The sequence below is a fragment of the Carcharodon carcharias genome, chromosome 10 (assembly GCF_017639515.1).
Source record: "Carcharodon carcharias isolate sCarCar2 chromosome 10, sCarCar2.pri, whole genome shotgun sequence".
In the NCBI taxonomy this organism is placed as follows: Eukaryota; Metazoa; Chordata; class Chondrichthyes; order Lamniformes; family Lamnidae; genus Carcharodon; species Carcharodon carcharias.
Window position 1 is genome coordinate 138,307,836 of NC_054476.1, and position 25,310 is coordinate 138,333,145.

Here is a 25,310-nt window from a genome sequence, read left to right on the forward strand (position 1 = left end):
CTATCAACTAATGAACTTTCACTGTACAGCCTCCAATGTCAGTATATACTTCCTTAAATATGGAGATCAATATTGCACACAGCACTCTAGGCATGGTCGCACCAAAGCCCTATACAATTGTAGCAGGACTTCTTTATTCTTTCACTCCAACCCCTTTGCAATAAAGGCCAACATGCCATTTGTTTTCCTAATTGCTTACTGCACCTGCATGCTAACCTTTTGTGTTCCTTGTAAAAGTACCCAAGTCTCTCTGAACATCAACTTTTACAAGTTTCACACCTTTTAAAAATATTGTGCTTTTCTATTCTTACAACTAAAGTGAATAATCTCACACTTCCCATATTATACTCCATCTGCCACCTTGTTGCTGACTCACTTAACCTTCAGTATCTCTTTTCAGTCTCTATGTGTCATCTTCACAGCTTGCAGTCCCACCTAGATTTGTATCATTACCAAAATTAGATATATTATTCTGTCTCCTCGTCTAAGTCATTAATATAGATGGTAAGTAGCTGAGGCTCTAGCCCTGATCCTTTTGGCACTCCACTAGACCGCCAAATTGAAAATGTCACTAAATATATTAAAGTTAAAATCACCCATTCAAACTATTGTCTTTACTACATCTTTTACTAATTTTTGCACATATAGAATCTCGCACTTTACAGCTGCCACCAGGAAACCTATATATAACTCCCACTAGAATCTTAAATCTTTTTCTATTTCCTAATTCGACCCCATTGCCTGCTTATGTCTTATTAGATCATATCTTATCAATAAAGAAATTTTATCCTTAATCACTGAGGTTGCTTGTACCATCTACCATTCCCCCATCTTTCCTGTAGACCTTCTAACTTGATATATTTAGTTCCTAGTCCTGACCATCTTGCAGCTACATCCCAGTAATGTCTACAATATCATGCCCTCTCAATTGAATTTGCCCCTGCAAATCATTCTATTTGTTCCTTATGTTCCCTGAATTTATATAAAGAATGATAGATTGTCAAGGACTTCCAAAAGGCATTTGATAAAGTGCCATATAACAGGTTTGTAAAAACGGACAGTGGGAGCATGGATGCAAAGTTGGCTGAGTGACAGGAAGCAGAATGTAGCGATGAACAGTTATTTTTCGGACTGGAGGAAGGTATATAGGGGTTTCTTGATTTATATTAATGCCCTAGTCTTGGGTGCGCAGTGCACAATTTCAAAATTTGTCTATGACATTAAAATTTGGAAGTATTATGAACTGTGAGGAGGATAGTGATAACTTAAAGAGACCATAGACAGGATGATGGAATGGTTGGACACGTGGCAATGAAATTTAAGGCAGGGAAGTGAGAGGTGATACATTTTGGGGGGGAAGAATGAGGAGAGGCAATATGAGATAAAGGGTACAATTCTAAAGGGAGTTCTAGAGCAACGGACCTGGGGTATAAATGCACAAACTCTAAAGGTGACAGCGCAGATGAGAAATTGATTAATAAGTCATACAGATACTGGATTTTCTAAATATACTTACGGCAGAACCTTATGCAGGTGACGGGGGTCTCAGCTGTTGACTGGAGAGCTAGCGAGAGCCCCAAATAGCCTTTTTAGGAAAGGCCTGCTGCAGTAGGTGCCATCCTGGCCATCAGCAGGCCTTCCACCAGGATCAAGGACTCAAGGGTGGAAGTCCTGTTAACCGAGAGCTGCCGGCCTCTGCTCTATTGAACAGCAGGGCCAACAGGGAGGCAGGGGGGGTGGCTCTCAGGGGGCCTACCCCTTCCCAATAATGGGTCCCTCAATCAGGCACTTTGTGCCTTTGAACAAGGGACCCACCTCTGCTGCATTTGGGAGCCTGCAAGCCAGCCCGCTTGCATTTGCTTGTTGTGCTCCCTGGTGAGCCCCCTGCTGGCCACTTGAGTTAATACCAGCAGTGGTAGAATGAAGTCCTTAAGTTGGCGCTCATTGAGGACCTCAGCTGGCAGCAGGGTGGGATGGTCATCCACGAGCCTTCCCACCATGGATTTAATCAGGTTGGAGGCAGAAAAGCAGTGGGGTCCCCATCCATTACTCTCCTGCCCGATCAAATACCCAGCCCCTCCAGCCACCAAACTTACCACAGGGTAAGGCAGAAAATTCCAGCCATAGAGTATAGAAGCCAGGAGGTTATGGTGAACCTTTGTAAAATATTGGTTGGCCTCAATCATGTCCAGTTCTTGGCACCACAGTTTAGGAAAGATGTCAAGGCTTTAGAAGAACTGGAGAAAAGACATACAAGAATGGTTCAAGAAATGAGGGACTTCAGTTATATGGATAGATTGGAGAAGCTGGGGCTGTTCTCCTTGGAGAAGAGAAGCTTAAGAGGGGATTTGATAGAGGTGTTCAAAATTGTGAGGTGTCTGGACAGAGTAGATAGGGAAAAACTGTACCCATTAGCAGACGGGTCGAGACCCAGAGTACACTGATTTAAGGCTAATAGCAAAAGAAACAAAAGCGACATGAGCAAAAACTTTTTAATGCAGCGAGTGGTTAGGATCTGGAATGCACTGCCTGAGAATGTGGTGGAGGCAGATTCAAATGTGACTTTCTAAAGGGAATTGGCTAATTATCTGAAGATAAAAAAACTTGTAGACTTATGGGAGAAGGCAGGGGAGTGGGACTAGCTAAGTTGTACTTGCAAAAAGCCGGCACCCATATGATAGGCTGAATAGCTTCCTTCTGTGCTGTAACCATTCTATGATTTGATGATTTAGGACACACACTTTAAACTGTCCTCCAGCTCTATTGTTTTTCTCAAGGAGAAATGAATAGGAATAACAAAATTATCCTTCCGGAGAGTTTAATTACCCATTGGGGTTGGATTTCACTGTCTGCATCGGGTGTTAATAGTTGTGCAGACACTGGAAATAGTGGCACAGATTGTACTGTCCTCACTTTAACCTGTCACCACTGCTTTACCCTATTGTCCACCCTTTTAACCTCTGACCCCACTTTAACAGATTGTTATGACCACAGCCGGTGTTAATTGCTGTGCAAACCAAATCCCAGAGGGAAACTTGGTTTAAGGGCCACACCCATTTTTTTGTATTCTGAAAACAAGAAGGAAACCTACCGATCTCAGCAGTAAGAGGTCCAGTGATACTTTTGGGGTTTTAAAAATTAGAAGTAAAAATGTTATTAACAAGAATAAAAGAAAACTTAAGCACACAAGATTACAGTTGCACAATTAAGGTTATTCTTACAAACCATTCTCCCAAAATGACTCTCCACTTGGTGGGACCCACAAGCAAACACCTTCCAGGCAACACGCCCTTATAGATGTTTAACTATAAAGAATCTAGTAATAGCTTTAATAAAGGCATACTTCATGACTTCTCAACTTTCTCCCACTCTGCTCTGGGATCCAAACTTCAGGATAAAATTTCTTGTTGCAGCGCTAGACTTTTCTGGCTTGCCTGGGTGGCTGGTTCAATCGCACCTCCTCTCAGCCCAGAGCTAAGTGCTCCCAACTCAGCTCCAGCTCAACAGCCCTAGCAAAAGTGACCCTAAGCTCCCCACAGTAAATCTAAAATACCATTTTTCCCTTTTCATCTCAGGTTCCATTTTTTTTTTATATTCATTGGAGGGATGTGGGCTTCTCTGGCCAGCCCGGCATTTTTTGCCTGCGAGAAGGTGCTGGTGAGCTGCCTTCTTAAACCACTGCAGTCCATGTGGTGTAGGTATACCACAGTGCTATTAGGCAGAGAGTTCCAGGATTTTGACCCAGTGACGGGTAAAGGAACGGTGATATATTTCCAAGTCATGATGGTGAATGGCTTGGAGAGGAACTTTCAGGTAGTGGTATTCCCATGTTCTTCTGGATGGTACTGGTCGTGGATTGGGAAGGTGCTATCTAAGGAGCCTTGGTGAGTTTCGGCAGTGCATTTTATAGATGGTACACATTGTTGCCACTGTTCATTGGGTGGTGGAGAAAGTTAATGTTTGTGGGTGGGGTGCCAATCAAATGGGCTGCTTTGTCCTGGATGTGTCAAGCTTCTTGAGTGTTGTTGGAGCTGCACTCATCCAGGGAAGTGGAGAGTATTCCATTACACTCCTGACTTGTGCCTTGCAGATTGTGGACAGGTTTTGGGGAGTCAGGAGGTGGGTTACTTGCCACAGGATTTCTAGCCTCTGATGTGCTCTTGTAGCCTAAGTATTTATATGGATAGTCCAGTTCAGTTTCTGGTCAATGGTAACTCCCAGGATGTTGATAGTGGGAGATTCAGCGATGGTAATGCAATTGAATGTCAAGAGGCGATTGTTAGATTCTGTCTTGCTGGAGATGGTCATTGTCCAGCACTGTGTGGCATGATGTTACTTGCCACTTGTCAGCCCAAGCCTGAATGTTGTCCAGGTCTTGCTGCATTTGGACATAGACTGCTTCAGTATTTGAACCGTGAATGGTGCTGAACATGGTGCAATCATCGGCGAACATCCTCACTTCTGATCTTTTGATGGAAGGAAGATCATTGATGAAGCAGCCGAAGATGGTTGAGCTGAGGACACTACCCTGTGGAACTCCTGCAGTGATGTCCTGAAGTTGAGATGATTGACCTCCAGCAGTCACAACCATCTTCCTTTGTGCTAGGTATGACTCCAACCAGCAGAGAATTCTACAAATTCCTATTGACTCTTGTTTTGCTGGGGCTCCTTGATGCCACACTCCGTCAAATGCGGCCTTGATGTCAAGGGCAGTCATTCTCACCCCATGGATCGAGTTCAGCTCTTTTGTCCATATTTAAATGAAGGCTGTAATGAGGTCAGGAGCTGAGTAGCCTTGGCAGAACCCAAACTGAGCGTCAGTGAACAGGTTATTGCTAAGCAAGTGCCACTTGATAGCACTGTTGATGACCCCTTTCATCACTTTACTGATGATCGAGAGTAGACTGATGGGGTGGTAATTGACAAGGTTTGATTTGTCCTGCTTTTTTTTTACAGGGCATACCTCATTTTCCACCTCTTCAAAATTCAAATCCTTCCAAATATAAAATCTTTCATGTCTCTATCTTGTCTTGTCTATTGGGTCAATAAGATGCAATACTATTCTTCTGTTTGCTTATGGAACTCCTGCAAGATTCAAACATGTTTCTTGTTATCCCGACTCCCCTTTGATATTCAAGCAAACTTTTCTAAAGATGCAAATGGTAGATCCAACCTATTCATTGGTACCTCAAACCTAACACCTCCATCCTTTTCATGTTTCAACCTTCCCAGACAGCCTGCTCCTATTAATCTCTACCCAGTTTATTTAAATCATACACATACGCACATACAATCTTTTCCATGGAATAACATAATATTCCCCAAAAATATTTTTCAAAAAATCTATTTCTCACACAGATGCTGCCACTCTTTATACGATAGTGGGCTGGATTTTTGCTCGAGGTAGCTTGAGTTTGGAAATCTCCTGGCTTGGCATGCCCACCTCAGGGAGAAGTGCCCGAATGGCCTGATTTTTGCTCTGATGATGTGTGTACGTGATGGAATCAGGCCTGCCAACTCCAGCCACTGATTAAAAGGCCCACTGTGGTTTTCTGAGGCTTCATCCCAATTGTTTTGTTATACATTAGGCCCTCCAACCCTAACTCCCACACCCCCTCATGCTCCACCCACTCCCATACATGCTAACCTACACCTAACCATGCCCCCCCACCCATCCCCAATGGCCTCTCATATCCTCTATACCACCTCATGCCCACCATCCATCCCCCTGGCCACTTATAGCCTCCATGCCAACCCATGTACCACACACATTACAGCACCAATTGCCAATTTAGTGCCAACTCATGAACCCCCCCATTCCCATGGCCCCTTATAGCCCCTATGCCAACTCATGCCAACCCATTCCTCCCATGTACCATGCTTTGCTGTTACACCCTCCATGCCAACTCACCCAGTATCTACTATGGGAAGACCTCAGGAGCTATGCTAAGCTGAGATAAAGGGGGGAATCATCCCAGATATGCACTATGTGTTAGTGGGCAAGTAAAATTACATTTTACCCACCAGCCACAATGGTGGCTTTTCACGCCATATTGTTCCAAACCCACCATATTAATTATGCATTTCCAGGAAGCACACCATTTTCATGGTGGCCGGGCTCCCATTCACCCACCATGCCATCACCTCACCGCTTCATATGCTGGGCACCATATTTAAAGTACAGCCACACGCACACTTCTCAGTGCTTCCAGCCCAGGACTGCTGCACAGAGAACATGGCCCTGAAAGACTGCAGCCCCCAGGTTCAATGACGCGTCCCTCAAGCGCCTTTTGGGTGCTGTGGAGGCCTGCCATGATGTCCTGTATCCACATTCTGGCCACAGGACGGGCAGCAACATCACCAATCCAGCACAGGAGGTGGTGGCAGTGATGGTCAGCACCAACACCCTGCAAATGAGGGCAGCCACCCAGTGTTACAAGAGGATGAGTGATCTCTTCCGTTCCACCAGGGTAAGTCACTCTTCTCATCATTCTCAACTCTCATGCTCACAAACCCATCACACATCCACAGGGCCCTCACTCACTGCCAGTTCAAGGGACATCACCATTCACTCTCTCTCACACACCTTCACCTGCCATGTGGATGGTGTCCTCATCCCGTCCATGGCACCACTCACCATCCACACATGCCAGGCACAATTATCATCTGGCCTGGCAGGGTCCTGCTTACACTCTCTCCATCTCTATTCATGCAGGACAAGCTGGCACACAAGAGGAACAGGTCGCAAACTGGTGGAGGAATGCTTGAAATCAAGGTCCTGACAGACTTTGAATGTACAGTCATCCAGTTGGCTGGCAATGATCTGGACAATTCCTGATGGTGCTGATGGTACTCTACCAAGTGAGGGTCCAGCAGTGCAACATCCATGAGACAACCATGCTGTGAGTGATGTGTCCTCTTTCACAGCCCACTGCCATGCACTAATTATCTCCCCTTGCTTTCGCAGGCACATCTGGGAAACTGCCAAGAGAGTCCGCCACTCTGAGCCTCCAATCAAGCCCCGAGGGAAGCTCAGCAGAATCCGCTGAAACCCTCCCTGAAGACCCATCAAGCGCTCACCCACACCCTCCACCAGTGCAGACACGCACGTCCTGGGCACCCACAGGGAGGAGGACCAGCTGGTGCACACCCAGGGGCCATCCACGCAGGGGACTCTGGGAGTGTCCAGCCCATCCGAATCCCCTCCCTGTAACATTAGCAACTCCAGCTCCACAGGCCGTGAAGGGTGCCACTGCCACACAGCAGGATCCCGAAAGCAGGCCAAGGCCCTCCACATCTCAGCTCTCCAGAGGACACCCATCCAGGTCATCACAGATAGGGCATAGCAGTCAGCAGGCTGCCTCCACTTCCACTGTAGATATCCAGGGAGCACCAATACATAGTAGCGGGGTTATGAAAGTTAAGAAGATGTAGCTGCACAGCCTGGGCATGAGTGTTAATCACTTGTACATAATGTTCACTATTGTAAATAAAATCCCAAGAATGTCTCTCTGCCTACGGCTCTCAGAATCACAGAATCTTAATAGCACAGAAGGAGGCCATTCAGCCCATTGTGCCTGCACCGGCTCTCCACTGAACATTATGACTCAGTGCCATTGCCCTGCTTTTCCCCCAAAACCCTGAACATTGTCCTATTCAAATAATCATCTAATGCACTCTTGAATGCGTCGATTGAACTTGCCTCCACTGCACTTCCAGGTAGTGCATTCCAGACCCGAACCACTCATTATGTGAAAAAGTTTTTTCTCATGTCATATTTGCTTCTTTTGCAAATCACTTTAAATCTGTGCTCTCTCATTCTTGATCCTTTTACGAGTGGGAACAGTTTTTCCCTATCTAATCTGTCCAGCCCCTCATGATTTTGAAAACTTCTATTAAATCTCCTCTTAGCCTTCTCTCCAAGGAAAACAGTCCTAACTTCTCCAATCTATCCTCTTGGCTGAAGTTTCTCATCCCTGGAACTATTCTTGTAAACCCCTCTGCGCTCTCTCCAATGTTTTCACATCCTTCCTATAATATGGTGCCCAGAACTGTACACAATGTTCCACCTGAGGTCTTATATAAATTCAGCATAACCTCCCTGGTCTTATACTCTATGCCCCTATTAATAAAGCCCAGGATACTATATGCTTTATTAACTGATCTCCCCACCTGTCCTGCCACCTTCAATTATCTATGCACATAAACACTCAGGTCTTTCTGCTCCTGTACCCCCTTCAAAATTCCACCCCTTATTTTATAATATCTGTCCATGTTATTTCTACCAAAAATGCATCACCTCATACTTCTCCACACTGAACTTCACCTGCCATCTATCTGCCCACTCCACCAACTTGTCTATGTCCTCTTGAAGTTTCACACCATCCTCCTCACAGTTCACAACACTCCCAAGCTTCATATTATGTGCAAAATTAGAAATTGTCCCCTGCACATCAAGGTCTACATCATTAATATATATCAGGAAAAGCAAGGGTCCCAATACCAATCCCTGGGGAACTCCACTACAAACCTTCCTCCAGCCTGAAAAATATCCATTGACCATTACCCTCAGCTTCCCATTTTTCAGTCAATTTTGTATCCACATTACTAATGTCCCTTTTATTCCATGAGCAATAACTTTTCTCACAAGTCTGTTGTGTGGCAACGTATCAAATGCCTTTTGAAAGTCCATGTACACCACATCAACAGCATTACCCTCATCGACCTTTTCTGTTACCTCTTCAATAAACTTCAGCAAGTTAGTTAAACATGATTTCCCATTTAGAAATCCATGCTGGCTCTTCTTTATCAACCCATATTTTTCCATGTAACTACTAATTCTATCCCAAATAATTGTTTCTAGAATCTTGCCCACCACTGAAGTTAAACTGACAGGTCTGTACTTGCTGGGCTTTTCCTTATAAACTTTTTTGAACAAGGGCATAATGTTTGCAATTCTGCAGGCCTCTGGCTCCTCCCCTGAATTTAGGGAAGACTGAAAGATTATAGCCAGTGCCCCTGCAATTTCTACTCTCACTTCCTTCAATATCCTTGGAGCATCTTGTCCAGTCCTGATACCTTGTCAACTTTAAGTACTGACAGTCTATTCAACACTTCCTCCTTACCAATTTTGAACCCTTCTAGTGACAGAGTTTCTTCATCTGTCACCATAGCCTGGGTAGCATCTACTTCCTTGGTAAAGACGGATGCAAAGTATTCATTTAATACCTCAGCCATGGCTCCTTCGTCCATGCATAAATTCCCTTTTGGGTCCCTTTACCGCCCTTTTACTATTTCTATGCCTACAGAAGACTTTGGGATTCCCCATTATGTTGGCTGTCAGTCTTTTCTCATAATCCCTCTTCAGCCTCACACTCCCTGGACACATGACTGATGCTTCCACCTTAAGATCGATTGAGTGTTCTCACTGCATGTCGTCATCATCCTCCTGCAATCGAGCAACTATTAGAGCCTCCACTGTGTCTCCATAACAGGAGCCTTATCACAGAGATTATGTGCCATGCTATAAGCTAGACAGGAGTCAAATGGTCACAGATGCAATATGAGGTCCTATGGGGTCTCCTCACTGCATGTCATCATCATCGTCTCCAAATCTAGCAGCTATGATGGCCTCCTGCATGCGCCTGCCTCGTCTGGCCAGTGCGAAGGCCTCATCAACTTCATTGTCGCCTTTGAGGACTTCCTCACCCTCATCACCATCAACGTTCTGCTCATTGGATGAGACCTCCAGTTCCTGGATCTCCTCCTCAGCCAGCTCCTCTTCCCGCAGGAGCACCAGCTTGTAAAAGATGCAGCAGGTGATGACAATGCATGACACACTCTGCGGACAGTATTGCAGGGCTCCACCAGATCAGTCCAGGCACTGAAATTTCATTTTCAGAGAGGCAAGGTTTGATCAGGGATAGTCAGCATAGCTTTGTGAGAGGGAGGTCATGCCTAACAAATTTGATTGAATTTTTTAAGGAGGTGACCAAGTGTGTAGATGAAGGTAGTACACTTGATGTAGTTTACATGGATTTCAGCAAAGCCTTTGACAAGGTCCCACATGGGAGACTTATAAAGAAGGCAAATTCATATGGGATACAGGGTAATTTGATAAGGTGGATTCAAAATTGGCTGAATTGTAGGAGACAGACCGTGATGATAGAAGGATGCTTTGGTGACTGGAAGCCAGTCTCCACGGGGATCTGTGCTGGGTCCCCTATTATTTGTCATTTATATAAATGACGTAGATGACAACCCTGTGTGGGGGGTAGGATTAGTAAGTTTGCAGATGACACAAAGATTGGCCGGGTGGTTAACAGTGAGGTTGAATGTCTTCGGCTGCAGGAAGATATAGATGGGATGGTCAAATGGGCAGATAAGTGGCAGATGGAAATTAACCCTGAAAGGTATGAGGTGATACATGTTGGACAGAGTAATTTGACAAGGAAGTATTCAATGAACGGCATGACACTAGGAAGTTCTGAGGAACAAAGGTACCTTGGCATGTGTTTCCATAGATGTCTGAAGGCGGAGGGGCATGTTACTGGGGTGGTGAAAAAGGCATATGGTACACTTGCCTTTATCAATCGAGGCATAGATTACAAAAGTAGGGAGATCATGTTGGAGTTGAATAGAATCTTGGTGAGGCCACAGCTGGAGTACTGTGTGCAGTTCTGGTCGCCACATTATAGGAAGGATGTGATTGCACTGGAGGGGGTGCAGAAGAGATTCACCAGGATGTTGCCTGGGATGAAACATTTAAGTTATGAAGAGAGGTTGGATAGACTTGGGTTGTTTTCGTTGGAGCAGAGAAGACTGAGGGAAGACCTGATCGAGGTGTACAAGATTATGAGGGGCATGGACAGGGTGGATAGGAAGCAGCTTTTCCCCTTAGTTTAAGGGTCAGTCACAAGGGGCACAAGTTCAAGGTGAGGGGCAGGAGGTTTAGGGGGGATGTGAGGAAAAACATTTTTACCCAGAGGGTGGTGACGGTCTGGAATGCACTGCCTGGGAGGGTAGTGGAGGCGGGTTGCCTCACATCCTTTAAAAAGTACCTGGATGAGCACTTGGCAGGTCATAACATTCAGGGCTATGGGGCAAGTGCTGGTAAATAGGATTAGGTAGGTAGATCAGGTGTTTCTCACGTGTTGGTGGAGACTTGATGGGTCGAAGGGCCTCTTCTGCACTGTGTGATTCTGTGATCTTGATGGTCTGCTCCACCAAGTTGCTGGTTACAGCATGACCCTCATTATACCATTGCCCTGCTGCAGTCTGAGGCCACCGCATGGGTATCATCAGCCACGTTCTCTGCAGTAGCCCTTGTCCCCGAGGAGCCAAACCTACAGTCTCTGTGGGCCCTGGAAGACGTCAGGCATCTGTGACCAACTGAGAATGTAGGAGTGGTGCATACTCCCTAGAAACTGTGCACAAACCAGCGGGATGTATTTGTGGTGCTCGCACACCAGCTAAATATTCAGCGAATGGAAGCCCTTGTGATTGACAAAGTTGGCCGCAAAGGCGATCTGAGCGCCATGTGAGTGCAATTAATGGTACCCTGTTCCTGTGGGAAAACGGAGATCTGGGCAAATGCAATCACTCTTGCATCCTGGCTCTCTTGGTCCCAGGCAAAATGCACAAAGTTGTGTGCCCTCACAAAGATGGCATCTGTGACCTCATGGATGCATTTGTGGGTGGAGGCTTGTGATATCCCATAGAGATCACATGTGGAGCCCTGAAAGGAGCCACTGGCTTTAAAATTGAGGCTGTGGTCGCTTTCACAGCCACTGGCAATGGATGCTCTCCGTGTCCCCCAGCACCAAATCCTACATTATCTGGCAGATGTGACCGACCAGTCCCCTAGACACACGCAGTCTTCGACGACACTGGTTCTTAGTTGTCTGCAGGAATGAGAGGCTGGGTCTAGCTAGGCACCAACCAGCAATGGCTTGTTGTGGCTCTTCGGCAGCATGTGCGGAAGCCCCAGCTGCTCCTTCTTCCTGATGGTGCTGCTCCTCTTTCTGCACAGACAGGCACCTCTGTTGTTCTCTTCTCTGTCATCTCCGCTATCTGTAAGCCACGAAGCAAACAGTTAGTTCACCAGGCTCCATGCTCCTGATGTACTCCTCCTGCAGGATGAAAGAGAGAGATGCGTGGATTAGTATGGGTGGACTCAGAACCTGTCTTGATTAAGTCTGAAGGCCCCTTAATGCATCCCAGAGGGTGCTGGCCACCACTTGGGATGGCCAGAGTTTAGTATGCTGTATGGATGCCTGAAATCTCACCCACCTCCGCTATACTCCACCTGACTAATTGGCAGCAGCTTTGCCAAATGGACTGCATGCTGTGCTCTCAGCTCAGGCACAGGCATTCTCCTAACCCGCACTGCAAAGCTGCACTGTTAGCTTGAACCATGGGGGATACTGGTCTAAACTGGGATAATGTGTTATAACCAATGCAGTTGGTGAAGTGGAGTTATTTTAAAATCCCAGAGGGAAACTTTAAATAACTGTCATAACCTATAATTTTAAGTGTTATGTTTGAGGTGTGACTCTAAACTTAGGAATCAGACCATTAGTTCTCGAGGTTTTACTTTGAACTAAATGAAACATTTTATTAATTTACACAGGTTAAAATAAATGTACACATGGCTATAAATTACTACTATCAAAACTTTTAACAAATTCCCAAACTAATCTCCATTAAGGCAACAGCTACCCATAGACTTAACCAAACATCAGGCAAAGCATTTTCACCTTACAAATTCAAAATTAGGTTCTTTTCACTGTGGAGCCAGTTGTAGGCTGGCAGCTGCCTTTTGATCTTACATTGCCTCTGCCTGCACACCCGAAAACTATTGAAGTTATACCTACCACCACTGATTGAATTCAAATTCTCATAGTCTCACCAGCCTCTTTGAACTTTACCTTTTAATAATGAAATCCCATTCATTGTACCAATTTTATTAGTAATATAAACATATGGCTTGGTAGCTACTAGAAAGGCGTCAAACTTCCACCCCACTTCTTGAATGCTCTATTCAGAAAATGCATATGCACACTATCTCTCTTCCATATCAAAACTAGTACCCATCAAAGCACCCAGACTAGCTGTCTTTGATCCAATTAAGACATACCCATAGACTAACCACTATTTTAAAGGAAAAATATTTTCCAAAATATTATATACATTAATAGCTTCATGACATCCCCCTCCTTATCGAAAAATGAACCATCATAATTCTAAAAGACAGCTTCATTTTAGTAACCCATCTCACACTATCGCCAGTTCAGTGACCAGGTTTTTTTTACAAATGTCCCAATTTCCTTTAAACTTCAAACTATTGATAACGCATCTGTGAACAGATTTTCCTTCCAGCAATATGTATAATGCATAGATTAAATGGTTGTAACAATTTACTCCATCTGAAAAGCCTGGCGTTTTTCTCACAAAATCTGTCCAAAAACTTCAAAGGTCTGTACAAACAATTGTTTCTGATGAATTGCTTACAACATAAATTTCAAAATGTTGCAATGCTAACACCAAACTCAAAGGCCAGGAATGATGTCGGGATGAATCCCCGATGTCATCCAGGGCCATTTAAATTTTTAAGAAGGCGGGCAGACAGCGAAATCAGCTGTCCGCCCACCTATATAAACTGATATAGTCCACCTGGCATTATGAAAGCTGATATCTCCTTTGCCCCCTCCGACAATAGTACCTGCCAATATCCTTTTAGCAAGTCAATCTTTTTGATAAATTAAGGCCATTGACAGGCTAGTCAAGATAATTAAAGACCTGCCCATCCAACATTAAGGTTGGCGGGCAGGCCAGGAGCCCCAGCGGGTTCCAGATTATTCATGAAACTTCATCTACTGGCGGGATGAAGTTTCATGTCCGTTTTTTAAAAATGTAATAAATTTTATGTTTATTATTAACATGCCCCATCTCGTGTGGCATTGTCACATGAGGGGAACATGTTAATAATTTTAATATTTTTCTATTTTACTTACCTTTCACGAATCTTCCTGAGATAGGACTTTGCCTCAGGGAACAGTGTGCTCTTTCGCGCGCATGCACTAAAGAGCACACATTGACAGATGGGGAATCCCTCCCCCCACCCCCTGCACAGGAAGCGCATATTGCTTCCTGTCGGGCAAGCCGCTGGGCGGGCCTTAACTGGCCCGTCAACTCAAAATGGCAGCGGGCCCCGTTTCGGTGGTGGGGGTCGGCTGTCTGCCCACTGGCGAGCCGGTGGGGCCCACACACCATCCGAGGGCAAAATTCTGCCCAAAGTTTCTTCTTCGATCATTGAATATCTTCTTTGTTGTATATTCAGTTTCCATGAAAAATAAAAAACAAAAACAGAATTACCTGGAAAAACTCAGCAGGTCTGGCAGCATCGGCGGAGAAGAAAAGAGTTGACGTTTCGAGTCCTCATGACCCTTCGACAGAACTTGAGTTCGAGTCCAGGAAAGAGCTGAAATATAAGCTGCTTTAAGGTGTGTGTGTGGGGGGCGGAGAGATAGAGAGACAAAGAGGTGGAGGGGGTTGGTGTGGTTGTAGGGACAAACAAGCAGTGATAGAAGCAGATCATCAAAAGATGTCAACGACAATAGTACAATAGAACACATAGGTGTTAAAGTTAAAGTTGGTGATATTATCTAAACGAATGTGCTAATTAAGAATGGATGGTAGGGCACTCAAGGTATAGCTCTAGTGGGTTTTTTTTTTAATAATGGAAATAGGTGGGAAAAGGAAAATTTTTATAATTTATTGGAAAAAAAAAGAAGGGGGAAACAGAAAGGGGGTGGGGATGGGGGAGGGAGCTCACGACCTAAAGTTGTTGAATTCAATATTCAGTCCGGAAGGCTGTAAAGTCCCTAGTCGGAAGATGAGGTGTTGTTCCTCCAGTTTGCGTTGGGCTTCACTGGAACAATGCAGCAAGCCAAGGACAGACATGTGGGCAAGAGAGCAGGGTGGAGTGTTAAAATGGCAAGCGACAGGGAGGTTTGGGTCATTCTTGCGGACAGACCGCAGGTGTTCTGCAAAGCGGTCGCTCAGCTTACGTTTGGTCTCTCCAATGTAGAGGAGACCACATTGGGAGCAACGAATGCAGTAGACTAAGTTGGGGGAAATGCAAGTGAAATGCTGCTTCACTTGAAAGGAGTGTTCGGGTCCTTGGACGGTGAGGAGAGAGGAAGTGAAGGGGCAGGTGTTGCATCTTTTGCGTGGGCATGGGGTTGTGCCATAGGAGGGGGTTGAGGAGTAGGGGGTGATGGAGGAGTGGACCAGGGTGTCCCGGAGGGAGCGATCCCTACGGAATGCCGATAAGGGGGGTGAAGGGAAGATGTGTTTGGTGGTGGCATCATGCTGGAGTTGGCGGAAATGGCGGAGGATGATCCTTTGAATGCGGAGGCTGGTGGGGTGATAAGTGAGGACAAGGGGGACCCTATCATGTTTCTGGGAGGGAGGAGAAGGAGTGAGGGCGGATGCGCGGGAGACGGGCCGGACACGGTTGAGGGCCCTGTCAACGACCGTGGGTGGAAAACCTCGGTTAAGGAAGAAGGAGGACATGTCAGAGGAACTGTTTTTGAATGTAGCATCATCGGAACAGATGCGACGGAGGCGAAGGAACTGAGAGAATGGGATGGAGTCCTTACAGGAAGTGGGGTGTGAGGAGCTGTAGTCGAGATAGCTGTGGGAGTCGGTGGGTTTGTAATGGATATTGGTGGACAGTCTATCACCAGAGATTGAGACAGAGAGGTCAAGGAAGGGAAGGGAATTGTCAGAGATGGACCACGTGAAAATGATGGAGGGGTGGAGATTGGAAGCAAAATTAATAAATTTTTCCAAGTCCTGACGAGAGCATGAAACGGCACCAAAATAATCATCGATGTACCGGAGAAAGAGTTGAGGAAGGGGGCCGGAGTAGGACTGCAACAAGGAATGTTCCACATACCCCATAAAGAGACAGGCATAGCTGGGGCCCATGCGGGTACCCATAGCCACACCTTTTATTTGGAGGAAGTGAGAGGAGTTGAAGGAGAAATTGTTCAGCGTGAGAACAAGTTCAGCCAGACAGAGGAGAGTAGTGGTGGATGGGGATTGTTCGGGCCTCTGTTTGAGGAAGAAGCTAAGGGCCCTCAGACCATCCTGGTGGGGGATGGAGGTGTAGAGGGATTGGACGTCCATGGTGAAGAGGAAGCGGTAGGGGCCAGGGAACTGGAAATTGTTGATGTGACGTAAGGTGTCAGAGGAATCACGGATGTAGGTGGGAAGGGACTGGACAAGGGGAGAGAGAAGGGAGTCAAGATAACGAGAAATGAGTTCTGTGGGGCAGAAGCAAGCTGAGACGATCGGTCTACCGGGGCAGTTCTGTTTGTGGATTTTGGGTAGGAGATAGAAGCGGGCCGTCCGAGGTTGGGCGACTATCAGGTTGGAAGCTGTGGGAGGGAGATCCCCAGAGGAGATGAGGTCAGTGACAGTCCTGGAAACAGTGGCTTGATGTTCAGTGGTGGGGTCATGGTCCAGGGAGAGGTAGGAGGAAGTGTCTGCGAGTTGACGCTCAGCCTCCGCGAGGTAGAGGTCAGTGCGCCAGACAACAACAGCACCACCCTTGTCAGCGGGTTTGATGACAATGTCAGGGTTGGACCTGAGAGAATGGAGTGCAGTAAGTTCAGAGAGAGACAGGTTAGAATGGGTGAGAGGAGCAGAGAAATTGAGACGACTAATGTCGCGCCGACAGTTCTCAATGAAAAGATCGAGAGAAGGTAAGAATCCAGAGGGAGGGGTCCAGGTGGAGGGAGAATATTGGAGATGGGTAAAAGGATCCATTGAACTGGGAGAGGACTCCTGCCCAAAGAAGTGAGCCCGGAGACGAAGACGGCGGAAGAAGAGTTCAGTATCATGCCGAGCCCGAAATTCATTGAGGTGAGGGCGTAAGGGTATGAAACTAAGTCCTTTGCTGAGCACTGAACGTTCAGCATCGGAGAGGGGAAGGTCAGGGGGTATAGTGAATACACGGCTGGGGTTGGGACTGGAAGAAAGGGTGGGGACGGAGGGACAGGCAGGGGTGGAGGGTCCTAGATGGGTGTTGGTGTCGATGAGTTGTTGGAGCTTGCGTTCCTTAGCACTTGAGAGAAATAGAAAAAGTTTATTGTTGAGGCGTCGGATGAGCCGAAGGATAAAATGAAACTGGGGGCACGCGCAGCTTTGAAAAAGGGTACGGCGGTGCTGCTGGAGGGAGAGGTCGAGTGTGTTCATATGGCGGCGCATGGCACTGAGAGTGGATTTCAGAATGTGACGGGAACAGCAGTCCGAGAAACGTTTTATGTCCCGGAGATACCTGTAATCCTGGGTGGGTTCAAAACATGAGGGGTGGAATTTCAGTTGAAATCCACGTGGGGTAAGTCGGAGATGGAGACAGTCACTGAGAAAGGAGATATGGCTGTGAAAGCTGGTTTTAGTAAACACCTTGTCAAACACTAGGAGAGAAATGGAAAGCAATGAAGGTGAACAAGGCAACAGAGAGATCCGGAAATCTTGTCGCAGAGAGGAACAGAACTTCTTCAAGGAGGTAGGCATTTCTTGAAGAGCAGTGGCAGTCAATTAAACACAGAGATAAAAACAAAAAAACTGCGGATGCTGGAAATCCAAAACAAAAACAGAATTACCTGGAAAAACTCAGCAGGTCTGGCAGCATCGGCGGAGAAGAAAAGAGTTGACGTTTCGAGTCCTCATGACCCTTCAACAGAACTTGAGTTCGAGTCCAGGAAAGAGCTGAAATATAAGCTGCTTTAAGGTGTGTGTGTGGGGGGCGGAGAGATAGAGAGACAGAGAGGTGGAGGGGGTTGGTGTGGTTGTAGGGACAAACAAGCAGTGATAGAAGCAGATCATCAAAAGATGTCAACGACAATAGTACAATAGAACACATAGGTGTTAAAGTTAAAGTTGGTGATATTATCTAAACGAATGTGCTAATTAAGAATGGATGGTAGGGCACTCAAGGTATAGCTCTAGTGGGTTTTTTTTTTATTTTTTTTTTAATAATGGAAATAGGTGGGAAAAGGAAAATCTTTATAATTTATTGGAAAAAAAAAAGAAGGGGGAAACAGAAAGGGGGTGGGGATGGGGGAGGGAGCTCACGACCTAAAGTTGTTGAATTCAATATTCAGTCCGGAAGGCTGTAAAGTCCCTAGTCGGAAGATGAGGTGTTGTTCCTCCAGTTTGCGTTGGGCTTCACTGGAACAATGCAGCAAGCCAAGGACAGACATGTGGGCAAGAGAGCAGGGTGGAGTGTTAAAACGGCAAGCGACAGGGAGGTTTGGGTCATTCTTGCGGACAGACCGCAGGTGTTCTGCAAAGCGGTCGCCCAGCTTACGTTTGGTCTCTCCAATGTAGAGGAGACCACATTGGGAGCAACGAATGCAGTAGACTAAGTTGGGGGAAATGCAAGTGAAATGCTGCTTCACTTGAAAGGAGTGTTCGGGTCCTTGGACGGTGAGGAGAGAGGAAGTGAAGGGGCAGGTGTTGCATCTTTTGCGTGGGCATGGGGTTGTGCCATAGGAGGGGGTTGAGGAGTAGGGGGTGATGGAGGAGTGGACCAGGGTGTCCCGGAGGGAGCGATCCCTACGGAATGCCGATAAGGGGGGTGAAGGGAAGATGTGTTTGGTGGTGGCATCATGCTGGAGTTGGCGGAAATGGCGGAGGATGATCCTTTGAATGCGGAGGCTGGTGGGGTGATAAGTGAGGACAAGGGGGACCCTATCATGTTTCTGGGAGGGAGGAGAAGGAGTGAGGGCGGATGCGCGGGAGACGGGCCGGACAACGACCGTGGGTGGAAAACCTCGGTTAAGGAAGAAGGAGGACATGTCAGAGGAACTGTTTTTGAATGTAGCATCATCGGAACAGATGCGACGGAGGTGAAGGAAATAAGAGAATGGGATGGAGTCCTTACAGGAAGTGGGGTGTGAGGAGCTGTAGTCGAGATAGCTGTGGGAGTCGGTGGGTTTGTAATGGATATTGGTGGACAGTCTATCACCAGAGATTGAGACAGAGAGGTCAAGGAAGGGAAGGGAAGTGTCAGAGATGGACCACGTGAAAATGATGGAGGGGTAGAGATTGGAAGCAAAATTAATAAATTTTTTTCCAATAAATTATAAAGATTTTCCTTTTCCCACCTATTTCCATTATTAAAAAAAAAACCACTAGAGCTATACCTTGAGTGCCCTACCATCCATTCTTAATTAGCACATTCGTTTAGATAATATCACCAACTTTAACTTTAACACCTATGTGTTCTATTGTACTATTGTCGTTGACATCTTTTGATGATCTGCTTCTATCACTGCTTGTTTGTCCCTACAACCACACCAACCCCCTCCACCTCTCTGTCTCTCTATCTCTCCGCCCCCCACACACACACCTTAAACCAGCTTATATTTCAGCTCTTTCCTGGACTCGAACTCAAGTTCTGTCGAAGGGTCATGAGGACTCGAAACGTCAACTCTTTTCTTCTCCGCCAATGCTACCAGACCTGCTGAGTTTTTCCAGGTAATTCTGTTTTTGTTTTGGATTTCCAGCATCCGCAGTTTTTTTGTTTTTATTTCCATGAAAAATACCCCATTCAATTCCAGTGTCACCTTCTTGTAACAGAACAGCCCCAATGCCTATATCGCTTGCGTCAGCAGCCAACTTGAATTGCTTGGCATAATTGGGCACTGCCAACACTGGTGACATAGTTAATACAGTCTTGAAACTATCAAATAACTTCTGACACCCCAGTGTCCAATGAAACTTCTTGTTCTTTTTTAATAGTTTAGTCAGTGGAGCAACCACACTGCTAAAATTTGGTACAAATTTCTGGTAAAACCAACTCATGACCAGAAATCTCAAAACTTCTCGTTTCGTTGTATGCACTGGGAAATCCCCGATAGCCTTGACTTTCACATCTCTCGGAGCCACCTTACCATGTCCAATAGTATGGCCCAGATCTGTAACTTGCGCTTTTGCAAATTCACTTTCAGCCAAGTTCATCTCCAAATAAGCTTCTTGTAGTCAAGTAAATAATTCTTCCAGATGCTGTAAATGCTTCTCCCACGTCTGACTGAAAACAGTTAGATCATCAATATAAACCGCACAATTGCTTAGATCCGCAATTACTTTGTTTGTCAGTCTTTGAAAAGTCGCAGGTGGATTCTTCATACCTAATGGCATGACTTTAAACTGATATAGTCCACTTGGCATTATGAAAGCTGATATCTCCTTTGCCCCCTCCGACAATAGTACCTGCCAATATCCTTTTAGCAAGTCAATCTTTGTGATAAATTTTGATTGTCCCACTTTCTCAATGTAATCTTCCAACCGTGGTATGGGATATGAATCTGCTTTTGCCACCGCATTCACTTTTCAATAGTCCACATACAGTCTTTGTGTTGCATCTGGTTTTGGTACCAATACAACAGGTGAGCTCCAGTTATTGCAACTAGACTCAATTATATCATTTTGATGTATGAAATCAATTTTTTTTGTACTTGTGATAACTTTGCTGGATTTAATCTATAAGGTTGTTGCCTTATTGAAGATGATGTTTCTATATGTACATCATGTAAAGCTAAATGTGTCTTTTCAAACTTATTTCCACAAATAGGTTTGTGTGACTGCAATAGCTTTTCCAAGTCCCTTTGACACTTGTTTGGAAGATAATTCAATATTGCATTTAAATTTTCAAGCACCCTTCATTAGCCAATTTGATTAGAGAAAAATCAATTTCAGAGTCCTGCACTTTTACCTCTTTCTCATCATCCACCTTCACTAACAATTCTTTTTGTTTCTCTTCTCTGTCAAAGTATTTTTTAAGCATATTTACATGACACACCCTCTGCTCCTTTCTTCTATCTGAAATATTTATTAAATAATTTACTTCACTCAATTTCTTTTCAATCCTGTAAGGCCCGTTAAATCTTGCATTCAAGAAAAAACTAATACTTTCTCTCCAGAAACAAAACTGTGAACTTTAGCCTTCTTATCTGCTTTCACATTCATTACTCACCGTGAGATCTTTAGATGGTCCCTTGCCAACTCACACGCTCTGTTCAATCTTTCCCTGAAATTTGATATGTAATGCAAGAGAGTAGTTTTTGAATTTTGACCCACCAATTTCTCACAAATCACTTTCATTGGTCTTCTTACGTCATGACCATAAACTAGTTCAAAAGGGCTAAACCAGTCGATGCATTAGGAGTGTCCCTAGTAGCAAATAACAAAAATGGAATTCCTGTATCCCAACCCTGTGCATAATTCTGACAGTATGCTCTTATCAAAGTTTTTAAAATTTGATGCCATCTTTCCAAAGCTCCTTGTGACTCCAGGTGAAAAGCTGTTGACTTAAACTGTTTTATCCCCAAACTGTTCATTACTTCCTTAAACAGCTGTGACATGAAATTTGACCCCTGATCTGATTGTATTTCCTTAGGTAAACCATATCTTGTAAAACATTTAATTAACTCCTCCACAACCTTCTTAGTTGTGATAGTTCTTAAAGGTATCCCTTCAGGAAACCTAGTAGACACATCCAATATTGTCAATAAATACTGATTTCCATTTTTAGCCTTAGGGAGGGGTCCTACACAATCAATCATGACGCTGGTAAAAAGGTTGTTCAAATGCTGGTATTGGGATTAAAGTCGCAGGCTTTATCACTGCTTTGCTTTTACTGTTATTTGACATATATAACTGGTTCTACAGAATTTGGCTACATCCCTATGCAATCCTGGCCAAAAAAAACTCTACCTTTTCCTGTGTTTTCCTAATTCCTAAATGTCCCCCCATTGGAATTTCATGAACAATCCTCAGAACCTCATTTCTATAACCTAATGGTATAACAATCTGATGCACTTCCCTTCAGCTTTCATTTGTTGAGACATAATCCGACCACCATTTTCTCATTAATATATTCCCTCAAAGATAATAACATACTGGAATACATTTTGCTTCAGTTTCTGAAGAAGTTTTCTGATATAACTGTTTTAATTGCAAATCATTTTCCTGCAACTCCACTAACCTCTTTGAATTAAATGTTTCAACTGAACTGTCCTGCATTCCTTCCTCCTGAACAACGTTATCAAATACAGAGCCAGCTAATTTGAATTCAACACCTTCTTCTTGCCTTTGAACTGCCTGCTTATTTTGTTCTTCTTGATGGGTTTTTGATCTTGTTATAACACAATCAGGAAATAATCCAGGATGTTCCTTCTGTAGCACTTCTGTTGAAAACATTTCTACAGGCTGCTGAACTAACACAGTCATCACCCACATTTGTGATCCAGCTATATCATTACCCAGAATAAATTGAACCCCTGCAATGGGCATTTTTTCCACCACTCCAGCTATAACCTCACCCGTCTTCCACCTGCTCTTTAAATTTACCTTCCACAACAGAATAGATTTAGCGTCTCCATGAAGCCCACTTATTATTACCTTCTCCTGTAGCACTCCCTCTGAACAACAAATATCACTATCCCACAACATTAAGGATTGACTAGCCCCTGTGTTTCTTAATATTTTAACATCTTTATCTACTCCATCCTGTACACATGGAAAGACTTTCCCTTCACATACAAAGTATTTAAACATTTCTGCAACCTGCTCCTCAGATTCTCTTGAGTAAACTGTGAACACATTCTCACTGTAACTGATTCACCTTTCACTGATTCTCCCTGTTTCACCTGTATACAAACCACTGGTTTCTCCTGTGCCTGAACCTCAGAACCCAAAGTACTTTTACTTCCAGAGCTTTTCTGTACCTCAATAATTCCTACAGATTTTTCCTGCAACCTCGAACGCGCTGACTTCGCGTGCCCCACTTTATTACAATAAAAACACCTCAATTTTCGAATGTCACTTCTACCTTCAGCACCTTCCTTTTCGTTCTGAGCAAAATCTTCCTGGGAACTTCCAGCTACTTCTTCTCTTCCCTGACCACCTGTCTTCATTACACTTTTCCACTTTTTATCTTTTTCCAATTGGGAAGTGTGATGGAAAAAAGGTTTAGCTCCATGAGCTAGCTCATGATCATCAGCTGTTTCTGGTGCTTGTCTTACAGAATCAACCCTCCACATGAGTTCTCGCTAGTGAAGGGGTTGAATCTTTAAATTCTTCCAAAAGAATTACTTCCCTAAGAGCTGCATAGGTTGTCTCTATTTTTAATGCCCATATCCACCAGTCAAAATTACTTTGTTTTACTCTTTCAAACTCAATGTAAGTTTGCCCAGGCTGTTTTCTCATGTTCCTAAATATCTGCCTGTGTGCTTCAGGAACAAACTCATATGCAAAATAGCTTTTTACACCACATCATAATTCGCCAACATTTCTTCTAAAAATGAAGCATATACCTCAAGCCACCAACCTAATAACTTAGAGTATAATAATAATGTCCAGTTTTCCTTTGGCCATTTCATTTGTTTAGCTAGTTTCTTAAATGAAATAAAGAGTGCTTCAATATTTGTTTCCTCAAAGTTTGGAAGAGCTTGTACAAATTGAAACATATATCCTCACTAGATTCTACTCTAGAGATAAATCCTTCCTCACCTACTGATATCTCTTTTCTAACTGCCAACACTTTCAATTGGAATTCTCTTTTTCTCTCTCTTTCTCTTTCCTCCTTCTCCATCTTCACAATTTCTAATTCCCTTTTAAAAGCCATTTCTCTGTCCTTTGCTTCTAATTCAAGATTTTTCATTTGCAACTGAAGTCTCATTACCTCCAGCTGTAATTCACTAGTGTCAGGATTCACTTCCAACTGTAGATGCTGTGCCATACTTTTGACTATATCAGACCTCCCAGCTCCTGCAGGTAACCCCAATTGTAACTTACCCGCCAACTCTATTAACTTACTTTTAGTTATTTTCTCCAATTCACTCAGAGTTATCTCTTCTACTCCCAGGCAAATCTTAGCAATTACTAAAGCCATCTTGCAGTCTCTCCACTTCTAAGATACCTCACCAACTCTTGAATTCAAAGTGCCATTCATACTCATAAGCTTTAAGATTCACCAATTCCTAACCAATCGCGGAATTAGAAATAAAATTTATCCTGGACAAGCCCCCAATTGTTATGACTGAAGCAGCTGGTAAAGTGGAGTTATTTAAAAATCCCAGAGGGAAACTTTAAACAACTGTCATAACCCATAATTTTAAGTGCTTTGTTTGAGATGCGACTCTAAATTCAGGAATCAGACCATCAGTTCACGAAGCTTTACATTAAACTAAACGGAACATTTTATTAATTTACACAGGTTAAAACATATGTACACATGGCTATAAATTACTACTATCATAACTTTTAACAAATTCCCAAACTAATCTCCATTGAGGCAGCAGCTACCCATAGACTTAACCAAACATCAGGCAAAGCATTTTCACCGTACAAATTCAAAATGAGGTTCCTTTCACTGTGGAGCCAGTTGGAGGCTTGTAGCTGCCTTTTGATCTTACATTGCCTCTGCCTGCACACCCGAATACTACTGAAGTTATACCTACCACCACTGATTGAATTCAAATTCTCAGTCCCTTTGAACTTTACCTTTTAACAATGAAACCCCATTCATTGTACTAATTGTATTAGTAATATAAACATATTGCTTGGTAACTGTTAGAAAGACATCAAGCTTCCACCCCACTTCTTGAATGCTCTATTCAAAAAATGCATATGCACGCTATCTCTCTTCCATGTCAAAACTAGTACCCATCAAAGCACCCAGACTAGCTGTCTTTAATCCAATTAAGACATACCCATAGACTAACCACTATTTTAAAAGAAAAATATTTTCCAAAATATTACATACATTAATAGCTTCATGACACAAGCGCTGTGAGCGCTTCCACCAACAACTGCTCCACGACCAGCTTTATCAGGGAGTTTGGACAATGTGCCCAATCATCCAGCTGTTCTGCAATCCACTAAAATGTTCATTAGTTTGCAGTCTGTGCTCCAGGGGTGAAAAGCTCTGGAGCACTTGGTGGCACTTGCACACCTCTGCGTTTCTTGAATGGGCACACCACACGTGTCAATGTGGCCGCTTACCTCCCCCCTAGTCCACAGGTGCTTGTGCACTACCCTTGCCCCCACCCTCCAAGTCACCTCATCCGCAGGGAAGACCTTGCCCCCACGTCTCCAACATACTTCAACCATGAAGTCGAACAGGCGATCTGGGTGAGGCTGCGCAACGTTCCTGTGTACTCACTTCCAATTCCCTCAAAGTGCAGCCCACCAAATACATGCCTTATATATGCTGTTGTGAAACATGA

The 25,310-nt window shown here is 44.4% G+C and overlaps 1 protein-coding gene across 1 annotated transcript in view; it reads right to left on the reverse strand.

Moving 5' to 3' along the window:
* The window catches only part of p2rx5 (purinergic receptor P2X, ligand-gated ion channel, 5), a 146,503-nt gene that overhangs the window by 72,035 nt on the left and 49,158 nt on the right, over positions 1-25,310 (reverse strand). The gene's annotated exons all lie outside the window — the stretch shown is intronic.